The sequence below is a fragment of the Sinohyriopsis cumingii genome, chromosome 10 (assembly GCF_028554795.1).
Source record: "Sinohyriopsis cumingii isolate HCF-2022 chromosome 10, ASM2855479v2, whole genome shotgun sequence".
Lineage (NCBI taxonomy): Eukaryota > Metazoa > Mollusca > Bivalvia > Unionida > Unionidae > Sinohyriopsis > Sinohyriopsis cumingii.
Window position 1 is genome coordinate 106,576,552 of NC_142970.1, and position 15,894 is coordinate 106,592,445.

Genomic DNA, 15,894 nt, shown 5'->3' on the forward strand with positions numbered 1-15,894 from the left:
AAATAGAAACAATCAAAACTAATGTTGCAACGATCATAAATAATGTAGACGCGCATACACAGGACATATTAATAATCAAAGATAATGTTAAAATGAACAGTAAGGGTGTAGACGCGTATTGGCGGGAAATAGGAACTATCAAAACTGATATTGAAGCGAACAAAAAAAATATAGACGCGTATTGGCGGGGAATAGGAATAATCAAAACTGATGTTGCAGCGAACAAAAAAGGCAAAGACGTGCATACATATGAAATAGGAACAATCAAACTTGATGTTGCAGCGAACAAAAAAAGTATGACCGAGAATACAGGGGAAATAGAAACAATCAAAACTGATGTTGCAGCGAACAAGAATAATATAAACGCGAATTTGCGAAGAATAGAAACAATCAAAACTGATGTTGAAGCGATTAAAGACGGACTACCGAGAGTAGCAGAGCAATTCGAAAAAATAAAAACCCCTCATGAGAACATCATCAACATAGTATACACAATTCGGCATGGATCATTCAATTGGACTCCTACACAGAATACAGTAAATATTACCGCAACTGTTAAGGGTATTTATCGATTGACACTGGTTTCAATGATGCAGTTTAATATATTATCGTCGAGTTCATCCGGGTTTAACAATACAATATCAACAATTATAGACAGGAACGCAACTGAACAGTTTACAATTTATGCCGTTGATGGAAATTTAGCCGGGGCAAACATCACATGGTATGTGGAATTTGTAGCGAATCTAATTAATTAAAAACACTAGCTCTTTTAAAATAAAAATGACCACCAGGGTAATTGAATCAGAGGTATCACCGACGTCACATCAATATCGATTCGATACCGCAAAAGAATTCTCCGCGAACTTGAAAACGCTTTCCGAACAATACCGTGCAAAAATTTGTTCGTATCCGATGTTGAATTCTCCACGATGGTCCAGTTGTATAGCTCCGCGATGTCAAAAATTGAGGATTTTCAACTGGTAGCCGGAACCACTTTAATGGACTCTGGTTGTTAAAATTAGAGACAACGAATAATAATAATGTCGCTGAACCCCGAAGGGTTTCAGTTGCTTCAACGGATCGCGGAGAACACCACTCCGGTACAAACAAATATGATATCAATAACGTCAACGAAACCCGAATTCAGTGTGAACTTCCCATCGCCGGTTCCAGTGAAGGAAATAGCGCTGGCAAAATTGCGAATATATCACAGTTGGCCTAATATTCGAGCGGACGCATTTAACGGACAACAACCTAATAACTCGCTGGTTTTTGCATGGACAAATAAACCCGATGGGACCCCAGACTGGAATGAGGTTACAATACCAACTGGGTCATACCAAGTAGAACAAATCAATAAAGAATTTCAGCGCAGGATAAAATCGATCACAGGAAAAGAATCAAAAATCGCTATTACGGTTCATGAACCGACGTTATCGTCGACGATTGAAATAAGCACACCGGGGTATATGGTTGATATCTATAACAGTTCAATAAGAACCATACTAGGATGGCCTAAGAATCCACCTCATGAAATCCCCGCGGACTTGCACACGAATGAGCAACCGTATCATGAGATTGATCCCACTTATCAAATTGATTTATCTATTATAAAAGGCGCGTTATTACCCAGTAGGTTTATATTTCAAGACAGGAATAACATGCAATGGTATTTTCCGTATAAGGGAACTCCTAAATTGTCCGCCGCGGCCACAGTTAGTTTAAGTGATATTAATAGGTATTTTATCGAGATTAATCGTAATTACCAATCACAACTAGAACAGCTACGGAAAACAAAAGCACGAAAACACGTTAAGGTGTTAAATCAACTTATATCAGACATGGAATATATCAATGAACGAATCGTTAAAACAATATCCGATAGCAGCGATGATAATAAACAAAAATTCCTAACCGAGTATAATATCGCAGAAGCCGATTTACCCGATTTTAGGTTTCCAGGATACAACGCGCCAGAACTAAAAAAGTCTCTTAATGATTTTCTCAGTCCATCAACTTATATCCTCAGACACGATAATGGAGATGATGGTAGGCATATTGCCCCGTACAACGTAAATATCGCATCGGTGATAGCAATTAATCTAGTGTGTGATGCTATCGAAGGAAGTTACCAGGTAGATACCAATCAATCAAATCAAGCTCAACAGGGATATATCCTTTATTCATTTTCACCAACAGCCCCTCCGGGATTTTTAATCGTTGAGAGTCCGATTAATCCGGTCTATATGCGATGCCATGATCGGTTTTTAACGAGAATTAATTTTAGACTTACCGATCAGTCAAATAACCTAATTGATCTACAGGAGGAGGAGTTAGTGATCACTCTGTTTGTAAGATCATAAAGACCCTCATTGTGAATAACTCCTTAACAGCAGAGGGGGCGATGACATCGACGCGGTCGTCGATGTGTTTACCGGACGCTGACGACGCTGGGGATCGGCACGCAGAAGGTATTAATTAAACCAAATGACGATTGGACGATCCCCCGACGACGACGTCGTTTTTTTTTTACCAGGCGCTGACGACACTAGATCGTTGAGTTGCAGAAAGTATTAATTAAGCCAAATGACGATTGGACAAAATGTCGGATTCGTCCCCCCCCCCTGCTGCTCTAGCTGATTTGGTTAGTTTACAGGTTATTCTTTCTGTCACTGATGTTCCTTATATGAGAATCAAACACTGCAATAGCCTGCAGGTTATACTGTATGAAAACAAAACCCTTATTCAATACAATAAATTATGGTGCATAATGGCAAACCTTCAGGAGCTGTTGTTGTGCAATTGGTTTGTCAGTTCACACATAACATTAGCACATCCATGGCAAAGAAAAACAATCCCTGTTGATGACTTCTGTTGTGCTAGGTTGTACGAGGTTATTAGTTTGCACATGAGCACTTGTCTTCAAAACGTGTACATGCAAAATATGAATGAAAAACGTGCATTGGGTAACTTGCCCAACTTGTGCGATATTGTTTCACTTGAGTCAGTTATGAATACGACTTTCCTATTACATATAGATTCAAACAAATTAGTATTGTTAACAAAAATTAATTTCACAAAATGTAGTTTTAATACAGTTTGTGAGTCCTTGTCATTATGTTGTTATCTAAGTTTTAGATTTGGCATTATGTTATCATACCCTATTTTCATTAAAAACTAACAAATGTTTATAATTAACTGAATGAATATGCTTTTGGTAACATAACGTAAGCAGATTGGTCCTGAAAGATGTACTGATGTAAACAAATCGATGTCCCTCTTTCCCACACCTTATATAAAGCATACTTGCAAGGGTCATAAACTGTAAGCTAAGGCCGTTTTATTGACACCACGTCCATTCAGATACTACTCGGCAAAAAAATGTTTGGCAACGCTATTCTTCACAAGTGGCTGCAGCAACTTTGTCAGGATGAGTGAAGATATTATGGGATGTTCATATAATCTACTTTACTCTCTCCACTCCCACAAATGAGTGTGGGGAATCAAATAATTATGTGCGCTGTACTTTACATCTGATTCTAGTCCATTTGTTAACTTGTGATAGCACCCAGTAAAAACTTTTGCTGAGCCAGTGAATTTGCGAGTGCTGGGTTTCTAGTGATCCACTTGAAAAGTCATTATTCTCAAAATTAGAGGATTATTTTTTTAAAAATAGTTAAAAGTTATAGGAGGGTTAGCGAAAAGACGATTCTCTTTCTCCCACTGTGGTAAATTTCTAACAAAAAACTTGTGGCTGTTTTTCTCTCCGCCTAGTGAGTATTCCTATTAACAACATAGCCTGACAAATTAACCAGGCCAAATCACAAAGCAGGGAGACAAAATAAAATTTAGCCTTTCGTGACGCTTTGGAATCCTTTATACCTATCAATACCTTTTATAGATGGTGTTTATTTGAAGTTTACATTTAAAGATCAGCTTGTCTTGGAAAGTGGGGATGTGACGGTGAATAATATAAATAAAATCTTCTAGACATTGGCCTTTAATTTTGAAAACAATAATTGTTTACTCTTGCAGCACATTTGGTATGACAAGTTGCAACTTAATGGATCTTTGCCTCAATTGTAGGCTCAAACTAAAGATTTGTATATTGCAGAAATAGAACCGTTGAATTAGATCATGCCTTATTTGATTGGTTGATTTGCTAACATCATGCTCTTAGCATAATCATAACACAGGTTTTCACTTAATAACATCTTAAACTAATTTCTATTTTTAATGCTTATTTGGTACATTTAAAAAAAGACTAGCCTAATCCATTCTTCCATTTGTTGACCTAAATATACTTGCCTCACAGTATCATCATGTTACAGATGGGGTTTCTTTGATTTGAAAACATGTAAGATGTCCAATCTGTACTCTAAATAATGGTGCAAAACGTTGACTCGTGATTGTTAGATGACTGAAAAATGTTAGCATGTCAGGTCACAAAGGTGTAAAATTGTGGCTGTTTATAAATCTGAGAAAATTATACGCAAGCGATGTAATAAAGTTCACCACATACCATGCTTGTTAGAGTTAGCATGATTCAACACAACACCTTAAGCTTTGTTGACGATTACTGATGCTGCCATCCAAAAGTGAGAAATATGCCTCACCATTCATGTGCAAGTCAACAACAGTGAAATATTTCCTTTCAGCACTTTCATTGAAAAATTCGTTTTTTTTTTCTTAGTTTCAGAAGTCAAATATGGCTCCTGGGAACGTGACAATTTGTCCTACGAGTGTTGGACACTCCTGTTCAAAGCAATTCACGACTTGATTGAAAGGTTTGTTAATTTGCACTTCATATTTTCTGATGTGGCAGTGACTAAAATATGCGTAGTTCACTTAGGTTTGTCTCCTGAATAGGTGGATTTATCAACATGGGGTTTATATGATGCTTAGTTAGTCCTACATGAAACAAATATGATGCAACTTGCATATCTACGATAGCCATTTTGAAAACCAGGTTTTCGATATTTCTTCTCAGTGGGTGGTCACATTGGTTTAGATCAAAGGACTTTTTATGATGTCAAGCTGCTCCTAAACAACAAGAGTGCCAATCTGAAGTCCAATGTGGCCACCAGAAAATATAGTTCTTTCATCATGTAGTCATATTGACCTGGGGTTTCCCAAAACGACTTTTTATGATGTCAATTTTTTTCTAAATGAAAATGGCGCCACTCAGAAAGCCAATATGGCAACCGCGTCAGCCACCTTGAAATTGTATTTTGTGCTACTCATTGTAAAATCATATTGACTTGGTCCTAAATGAAAATGATGCCAATTTGACATCAGATATGGCTTCCATCCTGAAACCCTTCCTGTCACTAATCCTCCTGATTATTAAAGTTTTCTTTTGCTGTCCAGCTGATACTGATTGAAAACAATTCCTATCGGACCTCCAGTATGGCTAACATAGTGCCATTTAAAAATAAATTATCACTACGTCCCCAGTTTCTGGTTATATTGACATAGTGTTTTCATCAACATTTTGCTTAGATTTAGTTAGTCCTAAATGATGCCATGTAGACTACAGGTACGGTTGCCATAATGAACATCTTGAAAATCGTTTTTGCAATGCTGCTGAATGGGTGGTCATATTGGCATGGGTTTTCAACAAAAGTCTTCTGAGTTAAATAGACATGATCTCGTCTTGAATTGATGTTAATGTTTGGACAGAAGAGCATCAGTGCATTCGAGGAACTCTTGTATTTACTTATATTACCAAGAATCGGGAAAATAATACTGAATGCTTTATTACTGTACTTGTGGAAAGTTAGTTTCTCAGCTATATAGGGTTGATTTTGGCTCTCTTAAAGGTAGTTGTTGTGTTGTAGGTATGACATTGACAGAATCTAATTGTAATAAAAATAAAATTATTTATTTGAAATGTTAAAGAAACTTATATTTAATTGTAAGATTGTGGTAAAGTTGTTAGGTACCAGAATTTCTAAATTCTTAGTACAATTAAAAAGTTAGGCCAAAATTGACTGAATAATACCTTGATTTGTGCGACTTAAATAACTTCGTTTGAAAACAAATTAATATTGTAGCTTTCATCAATTTGCATGTGGCGATAGCTACACACTGTTCATTGATTTTCTATTCATGTTATCTGATTCAGGCTCATAGACCATGACAACAAATTTTGTACTGCAGTTTTAGGTACCTTGTGAACATATTATATCATAGGTTCTCAAACTTGGAGCTTTATTCCGGTGACCTTCTGAAAGGTTGCGGAACAATGGAGAACAAATCATCCATTACACGAGAAAAGAAAAAATGCTGATAATAAAAGATGAGTTTTTTGCGTTCATTTGTAGAATAAAAAATGCGAATTATGATCACGTTTTTATACATTTATATGTAACACGTTTATGCCAAGTGCTTTACAATAGTTAGATAACTCTGGGATTTAAAAATCTCCTTTCCGGACTCCCTGGACAAACGCAAATTCAGTTCGGGTAAGCTAACATTTGAAAGTCACTTGCTTATGTGCAAGTCCGAATTCTTGGGAGAGGGCAACATTATAAGAGAACATTTTTCAGAGTCGGTGGTCTGGATTAAATAAATAAAACTAGCGATGTGCAATCTACTTTTCCAACATTTTCGTCATCTATTGTATGTGTCATTTCCGTCTGGTCAGGTTCAGTCTAGCATTTACTATTGCAGTAGACATGATAATGAGAATATTTAGAATTTTATGTAAGTCTTGACAAATAAGAAATAAATATTGAAATATGATATCGATTAGAAACAAATATATGCGTAAATGGTCTCAACTTCACTCCTTACTTTTAAATAAATTTCCTTTAAAAACAAGGTTTATTTAAGAATATTATTCAGCAAATTTTACCTGGGTATAGAGGACTAGTGACAACGAAATAATCAATTTTGTGAACATTTAACGTATATAAAAAGAGTACAAATAAATAAATTGATGATTTATTTTTCTCAAAACTATCAATGTAAAACACAGCACTCACCACGTACTTTTTTATTGCTCTCTGATTAAAACTTGTTTTAAATAAATCAAGTACTGCATACACATTAGTAATTACCCAGCTTGGTACAATTGCCCCTTGATCAATACATGAGCATTGACGTTGTAACTCAGGTCCTTATCTGATTCAAACCATAGCAAAACACACATATCAGTCATGATAATTACATCATGGATATATCTGGACAAATAATTAAATAACACCCTTTTTACCTTTATCTTTAAACCTATAATTAAAACTAAGGAATCTGGCGGTTGATATTTACAAACAAGAGATATGTAATTCTATTCGTCCAAAATAAATGCCTTTCCATTATTTCAAAGTTCAGACTAAAACTTAATCATGTCCGCCTATAAGAGTTATCGGCCAACAGTGATCAGACAATATTTTCCTTGTAGTATATCTTGCAGTGTATTCTTCGGTAAGTAGAATAGTGTGGATAGGTAAATTTAACCTCGACGATATAATCACCGCATTCAACAGTTTTCACTGAACTGTCCTCTGACATATTATAGGGCCATTCTGCAGGTATACTTCCATTTTCTTTAAGGCTCACAAAAGTTTTGTAGCTTCCGAATAATGGATTGCTGAAACCGATATACAGATATAAATCTTTTCCAACTACTTTAAACTTCCATCCACCACTTACACCTGTGAAATAAGATGTGTTGGCTAAAAAGTAAAGAGAGCCTGAACGAGGTACAACGTCTCGTGGACGCCCATCGATGAACAATCCGCCGGTGGCAAAATAGCTATCAATATGTGACAATGCCTCCGAAGTTTTGTTGTCTATGCAAATCTCCAGAGACCTAAAGCGTCCTCTGAATTCCTCGATTAGTGTCGGGGAAAGGTCAGGAACATATAGTTGTAGATACCTGGGCATGCTCGTTTGTTCTATCTGAAAGTAATAATGTAAACTTGGCATGTTGCAAAGATTTGGTGCAAGTGTTTTTACTTTCTTAAATGTGGTTTCATGTTCCTATTAATGCATGAAAGAAACTTGTTAAAACCTACGAAATCTCAGATGAAATGTAGTGGATATTGGACGGTTATGTAATGCATGTAACCTGGGTCCGCATTCCTGGATGCAATCATCAGCGAATATTCTCATAACGTAAAATTTATAAGCAAAAGAGTCTAATAATAGTGAGTTTCCTATTATGACTTTGTTGATTTATTTTGTTTATTTCTGCATTCACGGGTGAATTATGCAGCAATTTTAGGCATGCAATCTCTCTCGGTAACAGATGCTCCACTAACATTTTGATTGTAACATAATTTCGATTTGCTATCAACACATTCATCCCCGATTTCACCGTTGGTTTCAAAATATGAGTATGAATTTGCGGCAAGTTAATATCACTGATTAAACACTTTTTAGTATCATTTACTCCAGGGTTTGGTTAGAAAGCTTTTACCACTTGTCGTAGAATAAAATATATATGATCATCAGCGAATATCGGATAGAAACAGGTCACCTAAGATCAGTCACTGACACTGCACGATAGTAGTAAATAGGGGCACATTAGCGAGAATGGGAATTAGCATTACAGTCCCCCCTGGGTCAGATTAGCGCCAATGGAAATTTAACATAGCGAAAAATCGTGGGTCAGATTAGCGACAAGGGAAATTAACATGGGAATAAATCGTGGGTCACTCTAGCGACAAGGGGAATTTAACATGGAACTATAGTGTGGGTCTGTCTAGCGACAAGGGAAATTAACATGGGGGAATAGAGTTTGGACTTGTCTAGGGACAAGGGGAATTGAACATGGGATTTTTTTTTTTTTAAAAAATGGGTAGGCAATTGAAAAGTCATTCTCTTTTCGAGAAATATGGGTGGCCCTGAAAAGGGCCTTTGAGTTTCTTCTTCTTCTAACACTTCCACTTCTTCATCCATCTTCTCACTTTTGTCACTATTCCTGTCTTCTTTTTCTCCTTTTCTGGCATCCAGTCTGGATGGCCCAAGGCTCTAAACTTTTCCTGGACTTTGATCCAATTCTGATTTAGCCTTTCAAAATCAGCCTGTTTCTTTTTGTTTTCCTGATCTTTTCTTTCTTTATACCATCTCTCTTTAATCTTCATTACCTCTACCTCCATCACTTTTCTCATCAACTCCTCTCCTTTCCTCAGTCTTTCCTGACCTCTCTCCACATAAGAGCACTCTGTCCCATGTGACATTTTTTCAAGAAAGCACCTGACTTTGCTTGCATTGTCAAGTGCTTCCTTTAGGCTTCCCACTCTGACATAGGTGGGATTTATCATACCTCTCAATCTCTTTTCCTCCTCTTCTATCATTCCTGCTATCACTTCTTTTGCTATGTTTAGACATTTAGCGTAGTCCAGGTACTCTGCTATCTTCCATTCTTTTTCTAGTCTCTCCACTACATAGATACCATCCATTATCCAGTTGTATATATGTACCAAATTGTTGAACAAGTCACTTGCAACCACCATCTTCGTTTTTATTATTCCGTAGAATGGTTCGAACGACGAACGTGGTGGGTTCTTATAGTGAAAGAGCGGACGTGATGGAAAACATCCCCCTAAAAACATAAAATTGATCTTACCTAGATCATGACCAAACAACTCGCGGACGTGAAGGAAAACATCCCCCACTTTTCTCATTTCATATAATAAAACCCAAACTATACTCTCCAAATACGCTAAGAAACAATAAAGAAACTACTATTCACACAAACTTTACTTGAGCAGTTACAAACACAAACACAAACACTCGCACTATTAATAAAGAGTTAGTGTTTACATTCACACTACTCTACCTACACACATTGGCAAATTGATAGTTATTTCTTTTCTTGAGTATTGTGTAGCCCTGAAAAGGGCTGTTTTTTTTGGAACTTCATGGACACCTGGTTAATGGTGGCACCTTCCAGGCCTGGCGCCACATACACATCTTGTTCCCCAGTTACTTTTTACTTTTTTGGGGGAGAGAGCAGAGGCAGGATATGTGGCTTCAGAATCCCAATTTTCGGTTTCTGGGATTCTGAAATTTCTTCTTCTCTCCTTTTCCTCCTCCTCTTCTTTGTATCTTCTCTCCTCCTCTTCTTTATTTCTTCTTTCCTCCTCCTCTCTTATCCTTCCCTCTTCCACAATGGCTTCCGCGGCCAGTTCATTTAGTATGCGCCTGGCATATTCCAGATGCACATGAAGTTCCAACAGTTTCGCCAATCTCGTGTTCATTTTTGGTGTTGATCAATCAACAAGGGTAGCTAGACTGCCGAACGAGTTTCAATTTATACTGAAAGCGCGGACGTGAAGGAAAACATCCCCCTAAAAACATAAAATTGATCTTACCTAGATCATGACCAAAAACAACAACGCGCGGACCTAAAAGAAGCACTCACTCACTTTTTTATGCTAACCCATTACTATTTTAAAATTTTTTATAAATCACTTCAATAGACTACTTACATACGCAAAGCAATCCAATTTAACCCCACATCTACACCTCAAACACCAAAAAAAACATTATTTTAATCTACTATTCACACCAACGTACGTGAGCACTTACAAACACATAATCCTATACACAAACACATACCCTCACATTTTTTTAAAAAAGAGTTAGTGTTTATATTCACACTACTCTACCTACACACATTGGCAAATTGATGGTTATTTCTTTTCTAGAGTATTGGGGTAGCCCTGAAAAGGGCTGTTTTTTTTTTTTGTTTGCAATGGCAATCTTTTTTAGTTTCTAAGAATGCGATGTCCTCTGAGGATAGACTTTCTGGCGATAGGTCTGCTTCTTCGGAAAGAGAAGAAGAACTCTTTGGTGTCGATACGACAATCGACAAAGCCTCTGTCAGCTTCAGGTTGCTGCTGCTGTTGTTGTTGTTGTTGTTGTTGTTGTTGTTGTTGTTGTTGTTGCTGTTGCTGCTGCTGCTGTCTCTGAAGTCTGTACTTCTCTGTCCATTCTTCTTTCTCCCTGTTCACTTCTTCTCTGAAGAGCTCTTCTATCAGGTCTTCAGTAACTTTTAGCATTCTCACATTCTCTATTTCTTCTGGCTTCGGCATCAGACTGTGTCTGACCCTATGCAAATTCACGTAGGCTTCGTTGAGCTTAGCTAGTTTGGAGCACATCTAGGAGGATGAGTCGACAATGGATGGTTAGACTGGAAACTGCCCCGGTTCTTAAAGTCAAAGCGCGGACGTGAAGGAAAACATCCCCCACACGGTTTTCGAGCCGCAACGTTCAGTGAGTGTCATGAGAGGGATAGTAAGAAATGAAAGAGCATCAATCAAACATTCTTATAGCTAAACAAAAGACAAAGGCATTTTTTTCAAAACACAACATTTTTTTATTCAAAAATCACTTAACACTAAACAACAACTCTAACATTTTTAACAATAATCCAACATCATAACATCAAACAATTTTTTCAAATGACAAACATTTTTTCAATTTACACTCTACTTTAAACAGGGTTGGCAACGTTGTGAATGAAATTGTGATTTCCACTGTTGGAAATCATTAGGCCATTGATGGACACTACGTTTCCTAGCTTGAGAAAAAAGATAAGCATAATTGTCACAAAACCATCGATCTACTTTCACATCGTTTCTTGAAGAAGAACGAGGATCAAAATGAGTCACTAAATGTTCTAAGGAATAGCCCAGGCTGCGATGATGCAGAAAATACACGCAATATTGTCCACACACCAAGGAATCTGTGCCTTGTAATTTCACATTATTGAATCGGGTGGTTTGAGCATTTCTTCTCATAAAGTCAATGATATCGTCTTCCAAAGGGGGCAGTCCGTACGAATCGAAATAATCCACACATCCTTCTTGAGGAAAGTAGACGGCTACCCAGTGGGTTCCTGGGAGATGACTGTCGTCCGTGTTGATCACGTAAGCTAGATGGTCTTTAGGTTTGCGATGAGGGAGTTCATCTTTAGCACAGACGACAGGATTCCAAGAAGCCGTATACGAACTGTGGTTCAAAAGGTAATAAAGTTCCCAGGTATCCATTGTTTTGTGTGTGGTTTTCTTCTTCTTCACAGGTAATAATAAGTCGTCAATTCGATCCTGACTTTTTGCTTGAAAATGTCTGACAAATAACCGTTTCTTCGTTTCGTCTCCTCACTTTGATTCAGGAGAGCTTTGATACGATGGATTTCTGGAGTGGTTAATGGTGGACAAGAATGTTCACGCAAGTCTTTATACCACTGGTGCCACATGTCTTCGTCCGAGATGAGACTCCAAGCCTCGTCCAGATACTCGTCCAATTTTTCTTCTTGACTCAACATGAGACATTTATCGTGTTGAATTTGACTGGGATGATCGTTTTGACATCCATAGCAATCTTTCTTGAGCAATTCCGTCATTTTTTCGGCCAAGTGTTTGGCAAAACAGCAGACTAAATGGGCTTCTTGTTCTGGCCATCTTGACTTCATCATGATATCTTCTTCGTCTTTGTCTTGAGATTTTTCTCCTTCCACGGTCTCCTTACATTCCATCTTTAAAGTTTCTCCACTAGGTAAAGAGGGATAACAGTCTTCCATGGTTTCTAGTAATCTAGAATGACTTCTCTCAAACTGTTGATTTCTATGGTATTATCGAATTCTGCATACAGGAGGAAGTTCACTGTCTTGTCCAGTGGTTCTGCGAACTGAAGTTCCACACGAATCTGGCCAGATTTTATAGGGTCGAAATGTCCCTCGTCGCTGCCCTGGTCTGGAGTGAAATCGAAAGCCCACAAAGCATAGCCTCCTGTGCAATCCTCGTACGTAATACCGTGACTGGTGTTGGTTCCTAACTGACCAGTGGCTTCGTACAGGGACAAGTACGATCTCAAGTAATTTTTGTTGGTAAAGTCAGGTTCGAAAGGTCGGGTACACAAGGTCTTGGCATCGCGACTGACTTCGATTTTCTTCACGTTGAAGTGATGAAAGTTGAAAGGATTTTTATTGAAGGCTCCGTTGAAGGCTTCATTCTCGACCATACCAAGGATTAAACGTTTGGGTAACTGTCCTTGGAACAGATGATCTTCGATCATGGAATGATGGTTAGCGGGAATGGTGAACGTTTTCACTTCCACGCGTCGGATGGGATACTTGGCGGTTGTTCTGCTCAACGTTTGACTGATGTCGTTTCCCACTTTGCGTAACACTTCCACGCGTCGTACGTAGAGTTTGGCCTCCTCGATTTTGCTTTTAGGATTGCCATTCTTAATAGCATCACCATCAGCCAACAAATGGAAAGCGGTACTGCTACGATTCAGTCTCAAGCGGACATTGACACCGTTCAGCAAATATTTCTCTTGCAACCACATGTCCAAATGCAAACGATCCATCAGTTCTAAACTCTTCTTATTTAAGATTTTGCTTTCTCTTTCCTCAAAGCCGTTATTGGTTCCATCTATAAGGTCGAACTTCTCCGCTTCGTCAGGTTCCCACAGCACGCAGGCATTGAGATGAGTATTCTTGGCATCTATTCCGTATGTCAAGAAATTTTCCAGGTAGGCACGATAAGGGTAAGTATCCATGCTGCTGCTGACCAGTTTGTTGTTCAAGTACAAGTCCACTGAGCTGAACAAGGAATGCATGAAATTGTTGACGGGAGCTATATTCTCAGTGTCTTCTACTCCATTACCATCCTTATCTAGAACTTTGACTTTCAAGTACAAGTAACTGCTATTCAGATTGATGTAATCTTCGGGCTGTCCTTTGATTTCAAACTCAATTGCAGCGGAATCGGCCAGTGAGGAGACGGGGTGAAATTCCACCCACTGGGATTCTTGCATCGTCATCATGGTGGGGGGCATGGCAAACATATCCAGTTCCGTCTTGGAACAAGCGCAAGACTCTCGGTGCATCATTCTTTTTTGTCTCTTTTTCAATAATCGAAAACGTCTAAGTGTCGAACGGTTCTTCTTTTCTTGGCCTTTCTAGCTTGAAGTCTGGTGAAAGGGTGTTTTCTGCGTCGTCTCTTTCTGCCTTGTCCTTGCTGAATGCCTGATTCGGTAGCGTGCAGGGCGTTTATAGGTGTGTCTCGTCGGCCTAAAATGTCTTTACCCGTTTGCAGCAAGACATTTTTGCCAGCCCTCATGAAGGCTTCTTTAGGGTTTTGTTTGTCGATGATGACATTTTGGAGAAATTCTTTGCCTTGCGTCAGTGCCGCATCTTTCAAGGCGTGCAATCCGCGTGTCACCATCGGTTTCAATACTGGGGCCACCGAACGAAAGGCGGATTTTAACATGTCTCCTAAACCGTGTCCTCGCTGTCGTGCAACCCCTCGGTACACTGGATACATGACTTAAGAGTCGTGAGAGAACCGTTTTCGAAAATGGAGTTTCACCGTGACTTTTCCTTTGGTGAATGGAATATTTTGTCCCAAATCTCCTTTTATAGTAATGTTGACCGTGTCCAAATACGACTTGCTGACCGGCAAATAGTGAGGATGGACAAATTCGCGGTGGACGTAGTAAGTGTTTCCACCTTCCTCGTCAGCGTTCGTGGCAGAATCCACTTTGAAAGGAATGACACGCAGTAACGGTACGGAGGTGTGTCCCACCACGTTGTATTCCACCACATCGGAATACACGAACATCAAATTCAGTCCTTGATTCAGTTCTACCGGGGTACGAAAGAACTTGCTAAAAGACTCGTTGTCGTAAATGATTGCTACCTCACCTGTTTGCTCAAATTTCTTTCTCATCTCCATGTCTCCGCCCAACATGTCAAACAATTCAGGACAAAATAAGAAAGACATCATTTTACGCCCCTCAGGAAATTTCATCAGGAAGCGGCGAGCTGTTTTGTGGTACTCCAGGGTGATGACACCTTTTTTGACATCCTCCAAAGCTCTCAGAAACACGCCATTAAACCTGGTGGCTATGGTGCTGACCAAATGTTGACCACTAAAATAATAGTCTGGGGGAATAAACAAGTGGTAGGTCCACGTTCGAGTTTTGTCATTATAGGTTTTCTTGTCATATTTGACATTATTCAAGTTCTGTTGCACTTGCTCGTCATGAACTTCCACATGAAAAACGTTTTGATTGGCAAGGACATTGAGGACTTGGGTCGGGTGAATGATTTCCACTAAAGCCACTTCCCAATGGGCTTCGTGATCTAACGGGATGGCTTGAGGTAATTTGGCCGTGTAACAGCACAACGTGTTGTGGGGAAACACCTCCATGGAACTGTCACTGGGTAAGGTTAAGTACAATTGGTTTTAGTGACTCATAATTCCAGAGTTCTGTGGCTGTCCGAGGGGTTATTACTGGACGTCAGAGGCGTGTCTCCGCCCAAAATGGGGTTCTGATTGCGGTTGGAGTGGTGACTGACACTGGCACTGGACACAAGGTTCCCGTGGTTCCCGTTGGAAGAGAATTTCAGGGAGGGATTAGGAAGCAGGTAACCGATGCAACTGCTCAATAAAATGGTCCACAATTGTTTGTCTCCTTGTTGCAAACTCAAATTGGCAATGGCTGCCCCGATGACACAATACACCACGAAGATTTGGCAGAAAAAGACGATTTGCGTTTTAGGCACACGTTCTCCGCACCACACCCACAAGGGTTGTTTTTGTAAATCTTGCACAGAAGAACTAGGTGAAGGAGGAGTGGTCGACGTAGCTGCGTCTGCTGTGTGAAAGGACATGATGGTCACTTCTTTTTATAGTCGATGACTTGCGAAGCGTCGATCCAAGAATCAAAACTGGGTGGATATCCTTTCCAACGTACTTTGACTTCTTTGACACGTCGTTTACCCACTTTACGGGTTCTGCGTTCGAGAATGCTTTCGATGTCGTACACGTCGTCTTCTTTTTTGGTGACACGTTGTGACTCGGGCAAATAAAACGTTCCTTTGAGCACTTCTCCATTCATGTCTTCCAATTTATAGACGGTAGG

General features: G+C 39.1%; 1 long non-coding RNA gene across 1 annotated transcript in view; it reads right to left on the reverse strand.

The window, feature by feature from the left end:
- Positions 1 to 6,935: 6,935 nt before the first annotated feature.
- The window catches only part of LOC149790780 (uncharacterized), a 36,145-nt gene continuing 27,186 nt past the window's right edge, over positions 6,936 to 15,894 (reverse strand). Inside the window, exon 3 of the long non-coding RNA XR_016423647.1 lies at positions 6,936 to 7,908. This is a non-coding gene — a long non-coding RNA (uncharacterized LOC149790780). The remainder of the gene's footprint in view (positions 7,909 to 15,894) is intronic.